The sequence below is a fragment of the Canis aureus genome, chromosome 28 (genome assembly GCF_053574225.1).
Source record: "Canis aureus isolate CA01 chromosome 28, VMU_Caureus_v.1.0, whole genome shotgun sequence".
NCBI classification, from domain to species: domain Eukaryota; kingdom Metazoa; phylum Chordata; class Mammalia; order Carnivora; family Canidae; genus Canis; species Canis aureus.
The window spans coordinates 28,008,362-28,031,841 of record NC_135638.1 but is presented as its reverse complement, the minus strand read 5'-3'; the positions used below and the strand labels follow the sequence as shown (position 1 = coordinate 28,031,841).

Sequence of the window (23,480 nt, the reverse complement as noted above, 5' to 3'; positions counted from 1 at the left end):
ACAAGAGACACTAAAGGAATGTATGATACTATAAAGCATAACAATTATTAAGAATATTTGAAAAAAGAGTATCATGGCTCATTTTTCTGAGTCTTGGCATACCTTCCTGTGAGCTTATTTATTTACTGTCTTAAGTGAACTAGTTGATTACATTTCATTTGGATATTGTGGCATTTATAAGTCAATTTTTATTATTGTGTATTTAATAATTCTTAATATTTTTTACATACAGCCAGAACTTGTGATACATATTCGAGTTCATGTAGCCCTTGGACATTTGAATTTGATACTCAAGGAATGGTGTACCTGTCACTCAATATGTTTGTAGTACATGGTACTTTAAATTTAATGTATTTGTAATTTTTCCTTTGTATTTTTATTAAATCCTTTACTTGTGCTCCCATTTTTCTCTGACCAACAGATGAGCTTATTTCTCCTGTACCTGTTTCCTTTGCTAATATATGTAATTCAATAGAGAAATTAGAAAATAGTTGGTACCACATTTTCAAAGGAAAAATGTTTTCTTCAAGCTGCATTTTATTTCTGAGTTCAAAGAAAACATAATACTTCCTAGGTGACTTACTTACAAGGGGATATATAAGAACCCAAATTTCAAAGATAATAATGGTGGCATTTTCCTGATAATCATAGGAGCCTAGATCAACACAAGGTCAATCCCAGATCCCTCTATTTGATTTTAGTCACTATTCCTAGCACTGGGACATAGGTCAATTCACTCAAATAGAGAGCTTGTCCAATTGTATTTTTCTCCCTCAGCTGGTTGTTGATTTGACAGATGCTTAAGTTTTATGAAGGTGTAAAACAACATTTTGAAATTAAAATTTGAGAGAATTAGGTAATACAGTGTAATATTGATATCTTCAGGGTAAAGTATCTTTCTATGCAATTCCCAGTCCAACAATCTTCCCAACCCAGATAGGCTACCTTGAATCCAGAACCTGTCTTGCCCTGAACACTGTTGATTAATCTCACCAAGTCAGAACTTCATCTTTCTATAATAGATGTGTTCTCTGGTATGTGTTTACCAAAGTTCCATAAGTTATTGCTGGCTGGTACTTTTCTGGGTAGAATGAACTCTTCCCTTATTGCCTAGGCATGAACCTGATTGAATGCCTCAGGTGTCTGGAGGTTCACCCAAGAATTGCTGTATTTTCTCACCTTTATTCTTAGGGAGATGGTATTCCCCTCAGACCTAAGGAAGGAAGTCAGATGTATCAGTTATCTACATATCCAGGTCATAGAAGGGAGGCACAGGGAAGGTACAAGCCTCATTTAATCTACACAACAGCTACTGATGGTAAGAACAGAGCATTCTATTGGTTCATCCTCAATTCTGGGCCAGAGATGTAAAACTCAATTCATAACTGAACTCTCTTCATTGCTTGGTTCTGCTGCTCCTCACCATCAGTCATATAAAGAAAATATACTTAGATATTCAAAATACACTTCTTGTTTCTGCCTATGCATTCAAACACTCCTTTTTTTTTTTTTTTTCTTTCACCAGGGATAACCTCTTTTCTTATGCTTCACATTTTTACTCTTCATTGGCTGTCCCAAATTTCCTTTTTCCCTTTAAACTTTCCTACTTTGAGTGTTCAATATCTGATTGTTGATTTCCTCTTCAGGTGAATTTTTTATGCATTGATTTACTTATGCTACAATTTCATTGCAAACTTTACATTTTCATTTCTCCATCCAATTTCTGCCTCCTGTCAGATTGTAAAATTTCTTCCATTTTTCTTGAAAAAAATTTTTAATGTGCTTGGGGGGAAAAGGGGCATAGCCTCTGCTATTCTTTTCTTTCTTTGTTACACTAAAAGGATGGAATGCAAATATTTTCCCTCCAGGGAGGCTTTGGGAAGGAGAATGAGTTTTTCTGCAGCTAATGATTTGTACTCTGGGTTTAATGGTCCATTGAAGTTTATTAAGTAATAAGGAGAAGAAAAGAGGGTTCTAAAGGAAGGTAAATGGGGATCAATGAGAATAAGGAAAGGATTTCCCTGGGACTATAGGGGAGTCTAGGGCAGGGGGCCAGGGAAGGATAAGGTTTACAGAAAAGAAGCCTGGGAGATTAGGGGCAGGTGGGAGGGAGAGTGGCAAACAAGGGAAAGCTCAGGCACAGCTCAGAGGCTGGAGATAATAAAGGATCCCAAGACAGATCTTGTTCTAGGGCCCAGAAGGGTCCAGAACTAAATCAGAGCTCACAGGTCACTCCATGTAGCAGTCTTAACAGGAACTGGCATCTCTTCTTTCTTTTGCTCAGGGACTTGGACATGGCATTTCTGGTGCCTATAGAGTTCACCCTGCAATATTCAGTACCTCACTCTGTGGAGGCCGAGAAAAATCAAGGCCATTCCACCTCAAGTTTAGTTAGCGTTAGCACAAGTACAGCCATCCCAGGCCCCTGTGAATAAGAGCTGAACTTTACATTACTTCAGTTACAGGAAGAAAACAGCTTACAGCTGAACGTCCTAGAAAGCCCCTATTAGAATAAGAACAGAGCTCAATGCCCTTGAAAGCCCCATATCAGAATGTAAACAGAACTTGAGAAATTCCTCCAGCCCTTCTGAAAATCCCTAGACCAGCCTATAAAAAACTAAGCTGAGGGGATCCCTGGGTGGTGCTGCGGTTTGGCACCTGCCTTTGGCCCAGGGCGCGATCCTGGAGACCTGGGATCGAATCCCACGTCGGGCTCCCGGTGCATGGAGCCTGCTTCTCCTTCTGCCTGTGTCTCTGCCTCTCTCTCTCTCTCTCTGTGTGTGTGTGACTATCATAAAAAAAAAAAAAAAAAATCTTAAAAAAACTAAGCTGAAACCCACTTCGACCCACTTCGGGGTCCAAGTCCCTGCTCCGCTGTGTCGGGTTCACTTGGACCCAAGCTGGAACTTGTAAATAAACCCTCGTGTGTTTGCACTGGTGTCGGCTCGTTGGTGGTTCAACTAACTCTCCTATCTATAATCTGCGCCTGCCACTCAGTCTGGCCACTGACATCCAAATGTATGAGACAGGGTTCTGGCATACAGCAACTATACGTCATCTCTCAATTTTTTAACTTCAACACAGATTTCTTTTCTGATTGCAACTTATTGTTTGCACATCTACTCAAGTATTATGGACAACAGTAACTTGATACATCCCAAAGCCAATATCTAGTCTCTCTTGTTTTAAGAAAATGACATTTGTATCTAACCAGTTGCTCAAGCAATAAGCTGAAAGTCATTTGAGCCATACTCAAATTATTTACTTTAAAGAGGGTTTGATGAAGAAGTATTTAGAAAGGCAAGGGTGGAGTTCAAAGAAAACATCAGGTAACATTGCAGTATCTCTGAAATGATGACAATGACAACCCAGAACCCACTCTTAGGCCTGAATGGGGCAACAGAAAAGAAGAGTTACTGAAACCTGAGGCAGAGAGGACTGTGAAAAGGTTTTGACAGGATCTTTATCTTTATAGTCAATGGATGTGGGCAGCTCTTAGCACAGCGTGGTGGGGAAGGTTGGAAATAATACCTCAATATTACTCTGCTCTGCACCATGGGCACCCATCACTGTTCCTGAAGCACTGTCAAGAAAACAAAATAAAATGTGACTATTGATGGAACCCTAGAGTGTGAGCTTCTCAGGACACAGGTCAGAGTGGAGAATGGTAAGGAGTGAATCAAGATAGAAGAAATAGAGCACAATCACTAGCATTTTTGTGACTCTTATGTGATTATTTCATGTCAATAACCTACTAAAAGTGCTCCAGCATGTCCTTGAACTAAAAATCAAACAAACACAGGCACTTGGGTGTGTCACTTGGATAAAGTGTTGGACTCTTGATTTTGGCTTGGGTCATGAGATCAGCTCCGCATTGGATGTGGACCCTGCTTAAGATTCTCTCTCTCCCTGTCCTTTATTACTCCCCTATCCCTCTCTTAAAACAAACAAACAAAGATGGAGGATGGAGCACTAAACATAGTTAGAACTTGGGTAAGAGACTCCTGGGCTGTGACAGTGATTAATGATTTACTCACTGCTTTTATCCAGTGCCTATATATGGGATGGAGGAGAGAGTTGGGTGGGAGCAATAAGTGATTGTTGACTGTCTCCCAACTCACCCACTCAGAAGCTAACATTCTTTCTGGCTTGTTCAGTTTAGTGAGAGCATGAAGCACCTCTTGAAGATTGGTTCTGTTGTGCTCACTCACACACTGACATATAATCAAATGTTTTACTCTGGTGCCATTATCTTTTCATCAAAATGCTTTGAAAAAAATATGATTGACACCCCCAAGTTGATTCAGTTGAGGACAAACAATCTTCAAAGCAGAGTTGTCTCTCCCTGATCTGGCTCAATAGCTTGCAATATTAAATTCATAAATTGAATTACTTCTGCCTCTGACTGACTTTTCTTGAAAGCAAATGTTACTCTCTTTCTTTTTACATAATCAATCATGGATTAAAGTAGGTAACACAGGTCATTTGCTATGAATCAATTTCTCTATAAAACGACAAAAGAGAAGGTCAGAAAGAGGAGTGGGAAGATTCTAGATTGCCAAAATAAAAGCCTTGCAAAGGACATCTTAAACCACATCTCCCTTTGGCTCCTGAAAAGCCACATTCTCCTCTTTTTCTAAGTTATTGTGTGGGTTGTAAACCTTAGCTTGACTTCCTTGACATTCATCTCTTCCACAGATGAAATCTAAATCCCCTCCCTTCATATTTGGGCTGGACTTAGTGACTCACCACTAACTTTAGAGTAAAGCAGATATGACACTACCAATGTGACTTCCAAGTCCAGTCATAAAAAGCTAACTTTCTCCTTCTTGGGACACATATTTTTGGAGCCCTGGGCTGCCACATGAGAAGTCTGTATGCTGACAAAATTTTCTAGACAGAGACAAGCCAAGGGAGTCCAGCTATTTCAGCCCCTAGCTCTGTTGTCGTGGAGACAAGTCTCATTTGTTCACCAATGAACACAAAGAATTTAGTAGTTTTCAGAGCATAGTAGGTGCTCACTACATTTGTAGAATAAATATAATTTATCCTTTGGGTTAGTCTTTCCGAGATACTTGACACTTTTTAGAAAGCTACTTTGCCTTGTGAATGATCATATAGACAGACATCTCAGAGGGAGAAATCTCCACTAGAAGATAGATATAAGATTTAAGAATTTCATGCAAAAGAAGCCAAAGTCTTATACCAGTCTTTAGAAAAGTCATAAGACCTTAGATTACCTCTACTCAAGCAATCTCTAAATTGGTTTCTCTACTTTTCCATTATTTCTACACAGCACATTTCTTATGATTTCTAAATTTCCACTCTACAGAGTCAAATGGAGCAAAGGTCAACCAGAACCACCCCCCACCTAAAAAGAAACTGCTTTATCATTAGTAGGGATGTTTTTCTCAATTTTACTGAGGAGCAAAAATTTTTTTTCTAAGAGTAAAAATTAAATCCCATTCCTACCATTTCAAATATTTTTATCCCTAGTTTTAGAACCATCAAGAGCAACAAAGTAAAAAATAAAAATAAAAATAGTTTTGTAACTATTGGATAGCTCCTCAGCCAGATGATCAAGAAATTTGAGAGCTTAACAAAAAAAAAAAAAAAAAATTAAGTAAATTAAAATAGAACAAACACTAACTTAAAAAAGAGCCTTCAAATCTGAGCAACACAAAATGACCGTTCCTTCTCTATAAAATATAATAACAAGTCTGGGCTTCTGATTTGTTGCAATCACAACCCTAACAAAAATTCTACAGTGGGATGTGGGTAAGAAATCATGTTCATGATTATACACAGTGCAGAAAAAATTCTTTGGTGAATACCTGTCACATGCATGAAGCTCTCCACCACTACTGCTGCATCCATAACAATTCAGAATAAAATAGGTCAGATAAACATCACTCAATCACATTTTCCTTTCCTCCTGGGATCATCAACATCCCAGTTTTCTCCTGCTGCCCTGAGCCTGATATCAGCATCTTTTTTTTTAACCTGCAAGATTGTGATTAAATATTTTTCTCCTCTGTCAATACTTTTAGTAAAGAATGAACTAAATAAATTAAATCAACAGATAAAAGAGCATATGGATGAATTAGGCATTGCTCCCTCTCATCACTGTCCCTTCTGTAAATGACAGATTAGCTGCTCATCTAAAATCTGTCAAGCAAATGCTTTGAAAATCCAGATAAATTAAAAGAATTATAAGACAGTCTTATTAAACAGAAGTAGGTGACAGCATCATGTCCTGTAGCTGCATTTATTGAACTAAAGCCTGAGGGCAACAATCTTGAATTTTTGAGATGAGTGGTTTTCAAAATTTTTGGTTTTGAAAAAATATGTATTTATTCATTATAGTGGCTCTTTAAGTCCTACTCACTAATAATGCCTTTTCTTTCCAAACTATTTAATGGAAAAATCCATGATTTCCACATAGCCCTTCTAAAAAAGATACTGAAAGATCTCATAAATTTTCTGTTTCAAAAACCACATACACACTTCTTGCAGAAACTGCACTAGAGAAATTTCCATGGGCATGAGGCAGCCCGGAAGTCACTCAGACACTCATTGTTTCCTTTTCTCAGCCTCAGAGTTTAGATTTGTCAAATAGAAGCAGTGTTAGCCATTTGTTAAAAGGCAAGACAGATTTTATTTAGACTACTGCAGCAGGAGAGAAACTCTAGTAGAAATGGAGTTCCACTTCAAACTGTGTGGAGATGAGTGGATGTTTCAAAGGGAGAATGGGGGAGTAGGGAGAAGGAATAAACAGGGACTGGAGCAGTCAGAGACCTGGAAATTTATAAAAACCAGGTAGGGGCGCTGTATTCTAAGAAGTGTCTGACAAGGCAGATGTTGGATGTGCATATGTATCTCAAAGGTAAATTCTTATAGCAGTCTAGTCAGTCCAGGGAGGAACTTAAAAAGGAAGACTGGATACCTACAGGGATGTTGGAAACTATGAGCTGTTAGCAATTATGCTAGTCATATCTCTTAGTACGTGTGGTGTGGGTTGAGAGTGAGAGGTGTGGTGGTGCATCCGGAAGTATGTGGATGCTATCACTTGTGCTGAGAGTTTGCAGTTCTATACATGAAGATTGAATTCTAGTCACAAAGAAGAGTCAGAGGAGTCTGACAAAAATTTGGCCAAGGAGAGAGTCTGTCAGACATGTAGTTCTTTAAGGTGGAATGCAACAAGCTGTCTGAACAACAAAGTCAGGCCTTGCCTCGATGACAATAGCCACTTTGCATTCCAGGACTGCTCTAGGTTCCAAGACTGAGAAAGATAAATTAGTAGAGACAGAGCAGAATGGAAAGGTTTCTGATGGTACCACCAAGACTCCACACTAGGCTGTAGGAACTGTTTTAATTTTCCTTGGGACTCAGAACAACAGGACCGTGAATCAATCCTCGAAGCTTCCAGGTGGTTCTTTTATTGTTTCTGTTTAGTGATTTGGCAAGGTAAGGAGTTGGCTTTTTGTTCATACTGATGATTTGAAATTTTAGAGAAAAAAAGGAATGAAAAGAAAAATCATAGTTTGTTATAATTCTCTGAAAGAGGATGAAAAATAGGGAGCGTTCTCACTTTGTTCACTGGCTGTGGGGAATGATTTTTCCTTCATCTGTAAATATTTATATCTATCATGTATAAGACATCTTTCTAGAAACTGGGGATGTAATGCAGATAAGTGAGAGGAATGGAAGAGATAGGTTTCCTCTAGGGAGCTTCAGGTCAAGGAGAGGAGAGAGAGAGCCTCTATAGACTTTATTAACTATAGTAGGTGCCCCTGGGTGGCTCAGTCAGTTTAGTGTCTACCTTCGGCTCAGGTCATGATCCCAGGGTTCTGGGATCAAGCCCCACATATTGCTCAATCTCCTTCTCCCTCTCAAGCTCCCCTTTCTTGTGCTTTCTTTCTCTCTCTCTGTCAAATAAATAAATAAAACTTTTTTTTTTTTTAATAATTAACTACAGTAGAGTTCAGAAAATATTAAATGTTTCCACCAAAGAAAATATACTAACAGTTGCCAGGCTTCGATATTGCCTTTGGTAGGAAGAATTTATAACTCCTGCATATACTAGTTAAATTTCAGAACAATTCTATAGAGAGAATTTTCAGGAGGTTATCAGGAGTGATCAGGAAGAGACAGAGTGTTGGGAAGAAGTATAGGCAATTTTAAATAGAGTAGTCAGGGCAGCCTCAATAAACAGGAAATATTTGAGTCAAAACCTAAAGCAGGTGAGTGAGTAAGCCCTGGGGATCTCTCTGTGAATTGTACTCCAGAAAAGGGAAAAGGCAAGTGCAAAGGCCCTGCAGAGGGTACAGAGTTGGATTATCAGAGGCTGGTGGCAAGCAAAGGAGAAGAGCATGTAAGCCAGTACACCAGCACCAGGGGCCTTGCAGGTTACCACAGGGACTTTGACTTGCTGTTTGTAAGTGAGAAGGCTCTGAGTGGAGAAGAGATCCAGAGGAAGGGAAAGGCAAAAGCAGTGAGGAGGCTGTTAGAATAAAACAGGCTAGTGCTGAAGATGGCCAGACTAGGGCAGTAGATCAAGCCAGGACCTTGGCTTCACTGACATCATGCTCTGAGCTATTTCCCTGAGATGCAACCAACAAAGAAGGCCAGATACAAAGCAAACCATAGTCAAAAAAGCACACGTCAGTATTCATAAACAAGAAGCAAGTTTGTTGGAGACTCTGTGGTGTGTGTGTGTTAGGGAATGTGTAAATGCAAATTCAAGGAGAGAAGGCTAGGAGAATACTTTTTATATGAGCTTTATCTACAATTCTTAAGTAGCAAATTATGGAAGCAGGAGATGGAGGAGAAAGCACTGCAGTGTTGGCGTGGTGGCTTTGGGGGTTGATCAGGACTGAACTCAAGTGGGAAGGGGAATATCAGAAGGCAGACAGGACATGACTACACACATAATTGCTTAGACTGAGCTTACAGACTAAGTGGAGAATCTGAGGGAAATAAAGAATATACATTATTCCGGGGGGACAGAGGCAAGGAAGAGTGTAAACAATAAGGAGAGCCCCTTGCACTGATATGTATATGAATTTCAATGTAATTCAAAAAAATCGAATGCTGTTGAAGGATCCCTTCTCTCTGCCAGAGACTGGGCTAGAGGTATACAAAGTTGAACCAGCATCTTTGTTTCTTACCTTCTTGGAGATCCCTGCCTAATGGAAAAGAGAGACAATTAAATGTACATTTATACAACCACATGCCAAGCATTTTCAGTGGGGAAAGGATATCCAAGGAGTAAAAAAGAGGACAGTTGATCTGGAGGAAAATAATCGTGAGACCTAAATCACACTAGTACATGTAACTGGCTCCGCACTCCTAACTACTCTTTTGCAAAATAAGAGGGTGGGACTCATGCCCTCAAGGCTTCTTAGCAAGTCTAAGTGCCTAAACTATATTTCCTGTATGTTCACCAGGGCAAAATTGAAAGCATCCAAGTGGTCAAGAGAATTTGTAGCTAACCAGCTTCTTCAACATAGGTTTTTGTTTCCATTTATTTTATTATGGAACTTACAGTAAAACAAGTATAGTAAATGTCTGCATATGCAAATTAACTTATATACTCTAAAATTGTGTTAGATGTTATATTCTGATTTATGTAATAGATATTTTAGCTTGAAATTTACATTGATTATAAAGCAAAAATACTAACACTTATGTTTCATATGTATTTAAAAATCTTATGATTAAAGAAAATAGCATAGTGATTGTTTGAAACAAAGGACATTACTCAGAAAGTAGTGCTTCACGGGCACCAAACGGACTCAGTAGAGTGATCTCAGGGTTAAGCCCCACATTGGGTATAGAAATTACATAAAAATAAAATCTTGGGCAGCCTGAGTGGCTCCGCGGTTTAGCGCTGCCTTCAGCTCAGGGCCTGATCCTGGAGACCCGGGATCGAGTCCCATGTCAGGCTCCCTGCATGGATCCTGTTTCTCCCTCTGCCTGTGTCTCTGCCTCTCTCTCTGTCTCTCATGAATAAATAAATAAAATCTTTAAAAAAAATCTTAAAAAAAGAAGAAAGAAAAAGAAGGCAGCATTTCAGCTATGTTGTGATAAAGACTGAAAAGCTCAGAAAATATAGTTTTCTCCAACATTGTTCTTCCTCTTTTCTACAAAAACCTTTTGTGCAGGTTTGACTACAAGATTAGATACTAATTTGATTCTCTACATTATGGAACAGTCTTTAACACAGCACTGAGATAGGGGCTTATCTAGAGGGACAGTTTTTGAAAGAAATGCTGCTTTGTTTTTCTAAATTATCCAGAGCAGAAGTAACGGGCTGATTTGTTGATATGCAGATAAAAATCGGGTATTATTTAGCCAGCACCAAGCTGCCTGAATATCTTTCTGCCACTCTGGGAATATTGAACCTAAAAGAAAAAAAAAAAAAAAAGAGAAGAAGAAGAAGAAGAAGAAAAAGAAAAGAAAAAAGACAGAGGAACTTTGTTTCCTAAAGAATAAATATCAGATATTAGATAGTACCCTTAGGAAATAAGAAAATTAGATAAGCTCCATTTTCTTACACAAAAGGAAATTCACTCTCTTCAAATACTGATAGAAAGTCCTCTCTGGGTGGACCTGTGAGAGTTTGCAAGTTAGAGGAACTGAAAAAAAAAATTAAAAAGCCTCAATGAAATATTCAAATTTAAATGAAAATTCCAGTCAATATATTTGGTTCAGTTTTGGAAAATCCTTTCCTGTGACGTAATTTTCCCAATTTCAAGGCCAGTCTGTTTCCCGAAATGTCAGTCCTATTTTTTTTTTTGTCCCTGTTTGTTAACTAGTTGCTCTATTGCCCCTTGCTGGGCTGCTCCTCTTCTCTTCCCATTCTTTCTTACACTTCATCTACTTTGTTCACATTCCTGCCAGCCTGAAAGTGAAGCCTCTCCCTTCATCATTCTCTTCCCAAAGAAACCATAATTTTTTTTTTTTTTTTAAGATTTTGTTTATTCATGCGAGACACAGAGAGAGAAGCAGAAACACAGGCAGAGGGAGAAGCAGGCTTCCTGTTGGGAGCCTAATGCGGGACTTGATCCCAGGACCCCATGATCACGACCTGAGCCAAAGGCAGTCGCTCAACCGCTGAGCCACCCAGGTGCCGCTAGAAACCATAATCAACTTTCCCTCCTGGTAATCCATGTCGATAATACTGGCTAAGAAAACATTTTCTTTTGGCTATTTCATGTTAAAGAGTAAAACCCTGTTCATATCAACCTTTACAAGAAGCGCAAAGTGTCCCTAGAGGTTGCCTATCACAGAGAACATTTTGGCTATTGCCTCCCCCACCCCGCTTGCCCTACTTTCCTCCGCATAAAGAGCAAGGAAGGCCTTCTTACCTGTGACAAGGGCAGTTGCTTCTTTTGCCCATCAGCGTGTCCCTGCTGTGTTTCTGTTGGCACTGCCAAGTTCTAGGCCCCAAGTGGAAGTGGCCTGCGGTGTCTGCCAGAGAGCTAGCTACAAGAGCCTAGGCTTGGCAATATGTCTGTCTGTACATCCTGCACCCACAAGTCCTTATGGCATGGAAACAGACACTCCAGAAGGGCAAAATTCATTTCATACCAACAGAACCCACAACAATGCCTTTCTCAAATCCCCCTATTGTACTGAGAAACAGAGCAGAAGCACAGAATGAGAATATTTTCAATTACTTGGCTTTGCTGGAGGGAGGATTCCAGGTGGTGAGGGGAGATCTGAGCACCAAATAGACACAGGGTTCACCTTGCAGGTGGTCAGAGCAGGTGCACACCATGTGGTAAATCTTAGGAGTCCTGGAAACATCCGTAAATCTAAAAGCACTCTACATGAAGTGTGTGAAATGTCATCTATAGAGATCCAACCTTTTGCAAGTCTTCTGTTACCTGATAAAATGCAAATATCTCCAGGAAGAGATATATTTTAAAATGTATTCATTTTAAATGAATGAACACAAAAGGATTTACATTTCCCCTTATGAAAGTCAGAATGTTTTAATTCATGGTAGGTCAAAAAGATATTTTTCACCCAACAAAAGAGGAGAAAGAATTGTTAAAAATATGTAGATAAAGAAGCATCAGGCCACTGAAGAAAACTTTGATTGGTAGACAGTCTAGCATAGGGATAATTCAATGCAAGGCGTAATCTGATTAGCAGTGTGTTCTTCATGTTCTAGAATCTTGATCCTGTTCTTCTCCTACTTCAGTTGCATTAAGGATGGCAATAGATAAAGAATTTGACTACTCTATTTTCCAGAGGATACTATATTATTGTAAATCCAAATAGAATACCATAATATAGTAAGTTTCACTCCCATATAGAAAAACTACAGTTTGATTATTATTTGAGTTTTAAGTAAATTTCTTAATACTCCACATAATTATTTCTCAGAGCTCTCTATGTTGCTAATTATGCAGAGTAATAAGATTTATTTTTGAAAAATGCAAACTCTAAGTACATGTCTACAACAATTAGTATTTACATAAGTTATGTTTTTAAATCATAATTAGAAATTAATGAGTCAAACAGATAAAGCATACAACACAAAATAGGAAAAATAGAGAAAAAAAGAAAAAATACTAACATCAAAGAAAGATAGCATTCTCTTATTTAGTTTTATGTAGTTTTTTCTTCTCCTCTAAGTCTAATTTTCTAGATTCTTTGAATGTTGAGACATTCTCAAAATGTCTCAATGTTTGTTATGAGAATTCTCAACATTTTTGTTATCATCTCATAATCAGATTCCTATTTAATATTGCAAAACCAAAATTCAGTTATCTTTTAAAATCATAAATTAATAATCTCACTGAATTTAGCACTCTCATTATTTCTTGTTTTTCAAAATGACCAGATTCCATTAGAGTTAGAAAGTCTTCTAAGGCCATGTTTGCTCTCAGATTCTTCTGTATCAATTATAGTATGGTTTCTTATTGGATTTGCTTTGTGTTAATGTATATATACGTTACCATACTTTCTGCCATAGAACAGGCAGCAAATTAACTTAAAAAAAAAAAGTCCAGACTATATTGTAAACAACTAATTTAAGAAAATATAGTGAGCCCAGGGTCTGATTTAAGCTATATCACCTAAGGAAAGCATTTTGGTACATCTGGTACCCTATTTTTTCTGGTTGCAATGGGCCAACTCTAGGTCTTTTTAAGGTAAAAAATTCTAGACTAAAAAGTAGACAGTTAATTCCAGTTACAACATATCAGACTGAGAGTCTGAAACACCCTGTTTTGCTATGTAACAGACAGCTTCAAAATAGTAAGTGGAAAGTAGGATGAAAGTTAATTTTATGGCACAAAAAAGTTAAATTATTAATTTAAAAAAATGGATAAAAATTTTTTAAATAAGAAAACGAGGCCATCTCTTCCAAAGAAATTTATATAAATCTTACATTTTCTACTATAAAATATCTACACCAAATAGATAAGGAAAACCTTATTTTATATTTGAAATAAGAGCTATTTTCTGTTAAACTGAAATTCTGGGCATTTTATGTATGTACTTACTTTTATTTTATAGCACAACTATTAATTTCATCAAAGCATAATTCATAATTTAAAAAATCACTAATTTTAAGTCCACAATTAGATGATTTTTAAATTGAGATAAAATTCACATAACATAAACTTTATCAATTTAATCATTTTAATGTTCAAAAATCAGTGTTTTTTTATTAGATTCACATATTATACAACTATAACCTCTATCTAATTTCAGAATATTTTCATTACCCAAAAAGAAGCTATACTGGTAACTACTAATCTACGTCCTGTTCTCTATGAATTTACCTATTTTAGGCATTTCATATAAATAGAATCCTATAATATGTGACCTTTTGTGCTGGCTCTTTTCAGGATCACTCATGCTATGGCATGTGTCATCAGTACTTCATTCTTTTTTTTTTTTTTAATTTTTATTTATTTATGATAGTCACAGAGAGAGAGAGAGAGAGGCAGAGACACAGGGAGAGGGAGAAGCAGGCTCCATGCACCGGGAGACCGATGTGGGATTCAATCCCGGGTCTCCAGGATCGCGCCCTGGGCCAATGGCAGGCACTAAACCGCTGCGCCACCCAGGGATCCCTACTTCATTCTTTTTTATTGGTGAATAATAGTCCACTGGTAGATATAAAACATTTTATTTATCCATTCTTCAGGTGATGGGCATTTGTCTTCTTTCTACTTTTGCGTGTCATGAATATGAATAGTGCTGCTATAAACATTTGCATACAAGTTTTTGTGTGGACCATTGTTTTCATTTCTCTTGGGTATATATAGGAGGTATAGTAGAATTGCTAGGCCCCATGGTAATTCTATATTTAACTTTTTAAGAAACCACTAAACTGTTTTCCATAGCTACTGCACCATTTTACATTACGAAGGGCAATGCGTAAAGGTTCCAATTTCTTCACATCCTTCCTAATATTTGCTATTTTCCATTTTTTTGAGAATAGCATCATACGTGATACCTCATTGTAGTTTTAATTTGCATTTCTCTAATAATTAATGGTTGTGAATATCTTCCTATGTATATAATGACCATCTCTATCTGTTGGATAAATGTCTACTCAAATCCCTGTCTGTTTTTTAATTGGGTTGTTTGCATTTTTGTTGTCAAGTTTAAAGATAGTTTCTATATTCTGGGTAAAAGACCTGATAAGATATATGACTTGCATGTATTTTCTCCCATTCTGTGGATTGTCTTTATGTTCTTGGTATTATTAATTAATGTACAAAAGTTTTTAATTTTTATGAAGTCCATTTTATTTTCCCTTAGTTGCTTTTTAAGAAACTGTTTATATTTTATTTTACATTACAGTTAAAAAATGGTTTCCTAACCCAAAATCATGACTATTTTCACCTATATTTTCTTCTAGAGTTTTGTAATTTTAGCTCTTAACATTAACATCTTTGATACATTGAATTAACTTTTTGTATATGGTGTGAAATAGGTGTCCAAATTTATTCTTTTGAATGTGATAAACAATTAACACCATTTGCTGGAAAGATTATTCTTTTTTCTCATTGAATAGCCTTGGCACCTTTGTCAAAAATCAACTGACCAAAGATATATGGATTTATTTTTGAACTCTCAATCCAATTCCATTACTCTATGTATCAATCCCTACATCAATACCACACTATTTTGACTACACTAATTTTGCTCTGAGTTTTGAAGCCAGAAAGTGGCTCCTATTTTGTTCTAATTTTTCCTTTCTTAAAAAATTATTATTCAGGATATCTTGCAATTTAGACTATGAATTTTGGAATCAGCTTGTCCATTTCTGCAAAATGGCCATTGGAATTTTGATAGAGATTGTATTGAATCCACAGATCAATTTTGTGAGTATTGCCATCTTAACAGTATTTTTTAAAAAAGATTTTATTTATTTATTCATGAGACACACACACACACACACAGGAAAAGACACAGGCAGACAGAGAAGCAGACCCCATGCAGGGACCCTGTTGTGGGACTCGATCTCAGGTCTCCAGGATCATGCCCTGTGCTGAAGGCAGCACTAAACTGCCGAGCCACTGGGGCCGTCCCCATCTTAACAGTATTAAAACTTTCATTCATGAGCACAGGATGACTTTCTACTTACTTAGGTCTTCTTTAGTTTCTTTCCAAAATATTTTCTAGTTTTCAATGCACATGCCTTGCACTTCTTCAGTTAAATTTATTAGTAGGTACTTTTTTCTTAATGCAATATAGATAGAATTTAATCATAATGTATAATCCGTTTAATGTGCTGCTGGCCTCAGTCTGTTAATATGTTATTAGGGATTTTTGCATGTATATTCATAAGGGATAGTCTTTCATAGTTTTCTTATAATGTTTTCAACATCATGGTAATACTGATCTAATTGAGTTGGTAAATTTTACCTTTTCTTTATTTTTGGGAGGAGTTTGAGAAAGATTGGTTTTGATTTTTTAAATGTTTGATACAATGCACCAATGAAGCCATCTGGTCCTAAACTTTTGTTGTTGTTGGAAGTCTTTTGTACATTGACGAGATCTATTTACTTTTTATAGGTCCATTCAGATTTTCTCTTTTTTTCCTTCTTAAATCTCACTAAATGTTTGTCAATTTTGTTAATCCTTACGAAGAACCAACCTTTGGTTTCATCAATTTGTTTCAATTTCAATTTAATTCATTTCACTAAAATCCTAATTATCTCCTTCTGTTGGCTTGCTTTGGGGTTAGCTTGCCCTTCTTCCATGTCTTAAAGGTGGAAGTGTAAGTTACTGATTTACAATCTCTCTTCTTTTCTAATGTAGACATTTATAGGTAAAAGTTTCTCTCTGAGCACTGCTCTCATTGCGTCCTCTAAGTTTTGGATTCATTTAACTCTTCAAGTATATTTAAGACAGTTGAATTAATATCTTTGTCTATTAAGTCCAATCTCTAGGCTCCATCAAGGACAATTTCTATTAATGTCTTTATTTTCTGTGAGTTGATTATACTTTCTTGTTCCTTTGTAGGCCTCATATTTTTGGTGTTACTGAAACCTGTACACTTGGAATGTTTTAACGTGGCAACTCTGAAAGTCAGATTTTCCCCTTGAAAGGGTTTCTTGTTTCTGTTAAATTGTTGTATATTTGTTTAAGGATCATCCCAGTCTAATTTTGTAAAGTCTATAGTCTTTGTCATGTGTGGCCACTGAAGTCTGTATTTTATTAGCTCAGTGGTTAGCTAGTAATTAGACAGAGATTTTAACACTTGCATAAAAAACAAAAAGAAAATGATTCAATCTTTGAGATTTGTGTATGTGTTGGGGCACACCTTTAATATCAGGTCTGCTTTCACTGAACTTGAAGGTCAGATGGGCATGAAAGTTAGGGCCTTCTCACATCTTTTCTGAGCATGCACATAGCCTTCTAGATTTTTAGGAATATGTCAGAGTTTTTCAGATTCCTTTTTCTCTAAGCTTCTCATTATCCAGCCTTTCGTCCTAGGCACCTGGTTACTCCATTGTTCATCTCTACTCTCATCCATTGCCCAAGGCAAGAGAAACTAATACATTTTTCTTTAAATGTTTTTGACAAATGCCACACCTCAGCACTGGGAGACTTCAGAGTTAGGTGAGATAAAGCAAACCCTTTGAACCAGTCCTCCAGAGAACCACCACAAGTCAGAATGAACTATCACAATTCTTTGAGAATATAGTTCATTCCACTATTCTCTGGCACAAGAATCTGTGTTGGCTATGGGCTATTGTTCATGGCCACTGCCAAGCAGTGGGGCAAGGGATGTGACCAGGAAAAGTTAAAATGTCAGAAAGTTGTGTACCAAGATTCAACTTTCTTGTTTTCCTTAATAAAGTGCTTCCCTGGTTGCTTCAAGCTTTGGTTAATTTCCAGAGTTCCAAAAAACTTGGTTCTGATAGTTTTTGCTAGTTTATTTGCTGCTTTTGCAGAGGAATGAACTTTTTTTGAGTTCTCACCTCTGCCATTTTTGCTGACATCACTCAATTTGATCATTTTTGACAAGTGTATAAATTGTGTGCCCACCACCATAAGATAAATGTGATGAAAAGGAGTTAGAGTCAGGTCTCATTCCAACTCATTTCATAATAATCCTAACATGCTCATAAAATGTGAGTAATAAGAAGTACATAAATGATAAGTATTAAAGAGAGAAAAAGAGCAAACATCATAGTTTGGAAAATAGTGCCCAGGAGAATTATGTAAAGGTCATAGAATATGAATAAATATTAATGCACTTATCATGCAAAATTGGAAAAAACGTGCTGTTACAACTGAAATATTATTCAAAGACAAGCATTGTAATTAAGAGTTTCCTTTTCCCACGGCAGTGGTAAAAAAAAAAATGCAGGTTTATTCTTAGCCTTTATCCAGTTCATAATCATTTTAAAAATTCAAATGTAATTCTTGTTCCAATAATGCTTAAAGACTGAATGAATAGCTAGTTAATTTCTTGAAAGCATGGCATTCGATCTGCTAAACATTCATATTTCTGTCTAGCATGTTCAGGAATGCTATAGTGTCAATTAACTATTGCAACCCTCAGAAATTCAGAGCTAACTGAAAACATTGTCAGTTCACCTACTCTCAGGGAAATTAAACATTTTTTGGATGATCTATAGGTAACTAGCATTTATATTTGGGTTAAAGTGTTCTTCTTTTTCCCTTCAGACCTCCACTGCATTATCCTAATTTATGAGAATCTTTTTGGGGGACTACTTTCCATTTTGAGACCTGGGATCAACATGGACCCAACATAGCAACTCTGTTCACTAATATTTGCTACAAACTACTATGAGATGTAAATGTTGGCAAACACTTTGAGAGGTAGCTTGTTTCTAATCCACATGTCAGACAAGTGATTGTCTCAGGTTTAGTGTCACAAAGAGCCTCCTAAAATAAGACTGGATTCAGAAATCTGATAGATCCTAACTCTAATATGTGTTTTCTCTAGTTTACTTTGCATTTTAAGTCTTGCTTGTGGCAAAAGTACATATTAAAAGAAATTTATTTGGGTTATATGGAAAAACATAGGAAAACGAATCTCTAATTTTATATTTTTCTGTACCAAACAACAAAAACTTTTAAGGACAATGTAGTTAAGCTTGATTTTCCTTACTGACTGAAAAAGTTAACAATAAATGAGAGAAATTCAGAAAGATCATTAGCTGATTGGGTTAAAGAATTGCTTTGATTTCCATAGATAAATAAGCAGAATAAACATTAAAATAATGCACATGAAGCATTTTCGAATTTTGCAAGTTTGTGAAGTAAAATGTCAAAGCAAATTAGGTCATGGATAAAAGAGCATTAAGAAACGCACATTAATATTTATATCAAAAAAATACCTTGCTATGTGGAAAGTCAGCCATAAGTGCTATAAATATACAAAGAATATTTGTACAAATTATTTCTTTACCATATACAAATTATTTCTTTACCAATAAAAATGATATGATAAGCAGTGTGAGCAGACGAATTGTGGTCTTTGCCAGTGACAATAGGAGAGGTTACTTTTCCTAATACTTACTCCAAGTATAAACATTTTAGTCTTTTTATTTTTTAATTTTTTATTTATTTATGATAGTCACAGAGAGAGAGAGAGGCAGAGACACAGGCAGAGGGAGAAGCAGGCTCCATGCACCGGGAGCCCGATGTGGGATTCGATCCCGGGTCTCCAGGATCGCGCCTTGGGCCAAAGGCAGGTGCCAAACCGCTGCACCACCCAGGGATCCCCAACATTTTAGTCTTTATGGACACAATGTCTTGCTCTCCCCAGGCTCCTCCACAAATTTTGCATGTTGTTAGACAAATAATGGCTTTTCAGTAAAGGCTAATTGAAATAATCTGAATTCGGATCAAAATCATATAACTCATTATTATTATTATTATTATTATTATTATTATTATTATTATTATTATCTTGGCCAGTAGGGAAGGGGACAAAGTAGCAGTAAGAAATCTCTATGCTGAGAAGATCTTAAATTTAAAGCAGGAGGAAAAGAAAGGTTTTAGAGATGCTAATATATTATATGATTTCTAAGGCAAACATCTGGGATTTTCAAATTGGTATAGCTATAGACATAAAACTACTATTTACCATTCTATATGTTTTTTGCTTTTGTGCCTTTTCATAGACTTCTTTTTGATCTAAGAGTGTTTCCCTCAATTCTTTGCCTGGTTAACTGTTATTTCTTATTCAAGACTCAGTTCAACAGTTTAACTTTCACCTTATTGTTCAGGCTAAGTTAAATGGTTCTCTTTCTGTACACTTGAATGAGTTTTTGTCTCTTTCCAATAACTTGTGAAAGCTTCAAGAAAACTAATAATTTTTGTTTCTCTTGTGTCTCTTCTAGTCTTTGGAACACAGTAGACATTTTATTACTATTGTTGAATGCTTAAAAAAGAAATTACAATTCTACTTTGCACATAGTTATGTCCATATTTAAACCTGATAGTATATTTTAGTAATAAAGATAATATTGTTTCTTAGACAAAATGGAATTATTTATCCATCGATAGGATATGTCTTGTTTTGTGTTTTGTGCAATTTCACAAAATGTCCTAAACTTCCAATCAATATAAAGGTTTTGGATGGGGTGGAGTAAATTTAGCATTGATCTCTCCTCAGCAAAAATGTCTAAAGTTACAAAGAAAACATGAGGCAGAAATGCGAGTCTGATCTCCAATAAAACCAGGAGAAAGCTAACATTTGAACCATAAAATCAGAATAAGGGTTAAAATTACACGAAGGAAGAACATACAGAAGGAAGATAGCCACTGCAGCAGATCACAGAAAAAGCTGGTACAGCATACTTCTCCAGGAAGATGCTCAAAACCAGAGACCTTATTATGACAGGAGAAATGACCTACAGGAGCTGGTAAGCATATCTGAATTTGGTTTGATACTGAGGAGAAGTTCAGTATTGCCACATGGGTCATATTTGTAAAAAGCTATCAGTCAAAGAGCCTGGGCTACAGAATCTCCACATTGTGACCAACCTAATCATGCTAAATTAGGGGCTACCATAATGTAAAGACTAAAAGAAAAATTATTTACATCATCATTCTAGGTCATCAGAAGAATCTCTGCTGGTTAAAATATGATCCTGCCCTTCTCTGACACAAATCTAAAAATAGCTCATCAGGAAGAAATGATATCCCTCAATAATTAGCAATATTGTAAAAAAAATAGAATTTATAGAAAGACACATGCAATAGAATATATAGAAAAATATAAGTAGAATTTATAGAAAGAAATATTGTAAAAAATAATAGAATTTATAGAAAGCAAGAGAGGCGAGGAAGAAAAAACAAATGGCAAATTATACATATTTAACAGAAAAATCTTGCCGTGAAACACATGAAAGTTGTGATCAAACATCTTCCCAGGAATTAAAGAAAATATTCATTAGTACACGTAGGAAAGAAATATAAGAAAAATTAATACAGAAAGTAAAAGAAAAATTAATGCAAAAGTCAAAAGTCTTCATACTCCAAAGCAGCCTCTTTGAACATGTGATGGAAAAAAAGTCCACAATTTCAATGGTAACAAACATGTATGTTAATGTATGAAATACATTATACATGTATGCCATGTATGAAATATTTAGGACAAAATGTAAAAAGAAATATTCATGATCCATAAAAAAAATAATCCATAAAATGTTACTATAAGATCCAAAAGGCAACTTAAAAAAAATGGAAAGTCATATTTTTTTGGAAATATACTCACTATCATATCTCATGCTCTCATCGACATATAGATGTCAATTCTGCCTGAGTTAACATATAAAGCTAGTGTTACTCCCTCCCAAAAAATGTATTGAGACAATCTAATTCTTAAATTCATACAGGAAACATAAACTAGCAATAGTAACCAAAATACTCTGAAGAGTCATGAGAATTGACTTGCCTTACCAGGTATCAGAATGCATTATAAAGTGATAAGAATTAAAATAGTTTTACACTGGCACATGAATATACAAATCAATAAAACAGAATAAAAAACACACCATAGTACACAAATGTATAAAAAATGGATACTATCAACATTTTTTTAAGATTTTATTTATTCATGAGAGGCACAAATCGAGGCAGAGACACAGGCAGAAGGAGAAGCAGGCTCCTTCTGGGGAGTCGGATGCTGAGCTCGATCCCAGGATCCCGGGCAAACACTCAACTACTGAGCCACCCAGGTGCCCCGAAACTATCAATATTTTAGTATAAGAAGGCAATATTATTTGTAAAATATCTATAAGATAACAGAATAGAAAAGTTGTTTAGTAAAATAATCAAAATGCTCAATCTTAAAACTCTACTTTTTATTCCAAATGAATCTTGGATAAGTCAAAGATATAAATGTAAAAATAAAAATGCAATAATAAATTATTAGAAAAAGTGGACATTTTTTTTATTCCAGGAAAGTTATGTCTTTTTAAAGTATGAAATAATTCTTTGAAGTCATTAAAATAAATAATTGATTAAATCCACTGCATAAAAATAATGTCTTCATGATTCAAAATAAAGAATGTCAGAAGACAAATGCTAATCTGAGAAAGAATAATTAACAATTTTTAGACTATCGAAGGGCCAGATTTTAACATGAAAAAGTTTCCTACAGATCCATAAGCCGAAGTCTGGCAATACAATAGAAAAATGTGCAAAAAGATATGAAAAAACACTTCATGGAAAAGGAAAACAAATAAAAATTCAGACTGAAACTACAATGAAACACTGTTTTCACCTCGTAGATTGGCAAAAAATCAAATATATGTTGGCAAAATCTGATGATGCACCATGTTGGCGAGGATATGGAGGAAACAGACATTCTCACACATTGCTGTTGAGAATGTAAATTAAGGCAACTCTCTATAATGGGCAATTTGACAGTAACAATTAAAATGACATATTTTACAGGGCACCACTGTGGTGCCTGTAGTTAAGTGTCCAACTCTTGGTTTCGGCGCAGGTCACAATCTCAGGGTCACCGGATTGGGTCCCATGTGTGGGCTCTATGCTCAGCAAGGAGTCTGCTTGAATTTTCTCTCTCTGCCCCTCCCCCCCTCTCAAAAATAAATAAATCTAAAGAAATAAAATAAAATGACAGATATTTTTAAATACCAGTATTTCATTTAAAAAAATTTATACAATTCAAAACTCACAGATTTGCAGCTTGATATGCAAGATATTCTGTGTGGCAAATGACTTGCAATCACTTAATTGTACAACTTAAAGATTGATCAAATAAATTTGTTACCTCTATATATTAGAGAAATGTTTGGCCATTTAGAAAGAATGGAGCAATATTTATAAACTGAGATTTAAAAAGCTGCAAAATTAAGTGGAAAACCCCTCCATATTAAATGATATATTTAGTAAGCTGAAATTTGCATTTAAACAAGGAAAAAATATATATATGCTGTATTTACTCATATTTACACAGAATATTTCTGAACACTCAAGGATATAACAGCAGTGGTTACATCTGGAGAAAAAAACACGAAGCCTGGGAAGCAGGGTAATAGAAGAAATTTCCTTTTACAGGGTATTTTATGCATTTTGAATTTTAGACCATTGGTTGATTTTATGTATTTATCTACTTATTTTTAAAAGGTAAGACTAGCAGTAGGAGCAGCACAGAATAGTAAACATAACATTACTCGGTAATTAGGATCCAGACCACATAGAGCCACCCAAATTGCCACTTCCTGATTGGGTGACTTTGGGCAAAGTATTTAAATTCTATGTGACCTATTTTCCCCATCTTTAAAATGTGTATAATAATCACATGTACCCCTATAAATCTATTATAAAGACTAAACTAACGAATGCATGGATGACAATCAGAGTATTTGACATAGAAAAGTGCTTTATTAGTGTTTTCTCATTAAAATAGTAAGAGTAAAACACACAGCGATGCAGACACATCAGGCATCTGTAATAAAGCAGGGCTGACAGGACTCCGAGTATTA

The 23,480-nt window shown here is 35.9% G+C and overlaps 1 long non-coding RNA gene across 11 annotated transcripts in view; it reads right to left on the bottom strand.

The window, feature by feature from the left end:
• Positions 1-23,480, bottom strand: part of LOC144300581 (uncharacterized) — a 264,995-nt gene that overhangs the window by 27,127 nt on the left and 214,388 nt on the right. For 6 of the 11 annotated variants that reach the window (XR_013367316.1, XR_013367323.1, XR_013367318.1 and 3 more), the window contains 2 exons: positions 3,532-3,583; positions 1,180-1,213 (listed from right to left, as the gene is read on the bottom strand). The exons of 3 other annotated variants lie outside the window; for them this stretch is intronic. This is a non-coding gene — a long non-coding RNA (uncharacterized LOC144300581). The remainder of the gene's footprint in view (positions 1-1,179; positions 1,214-3,531; positions 3,584-23,480) is intronic. 2 more of the 11 variants (XR_013367322.1, XR_013367327.1) reach the window with 1 other exon arrangement.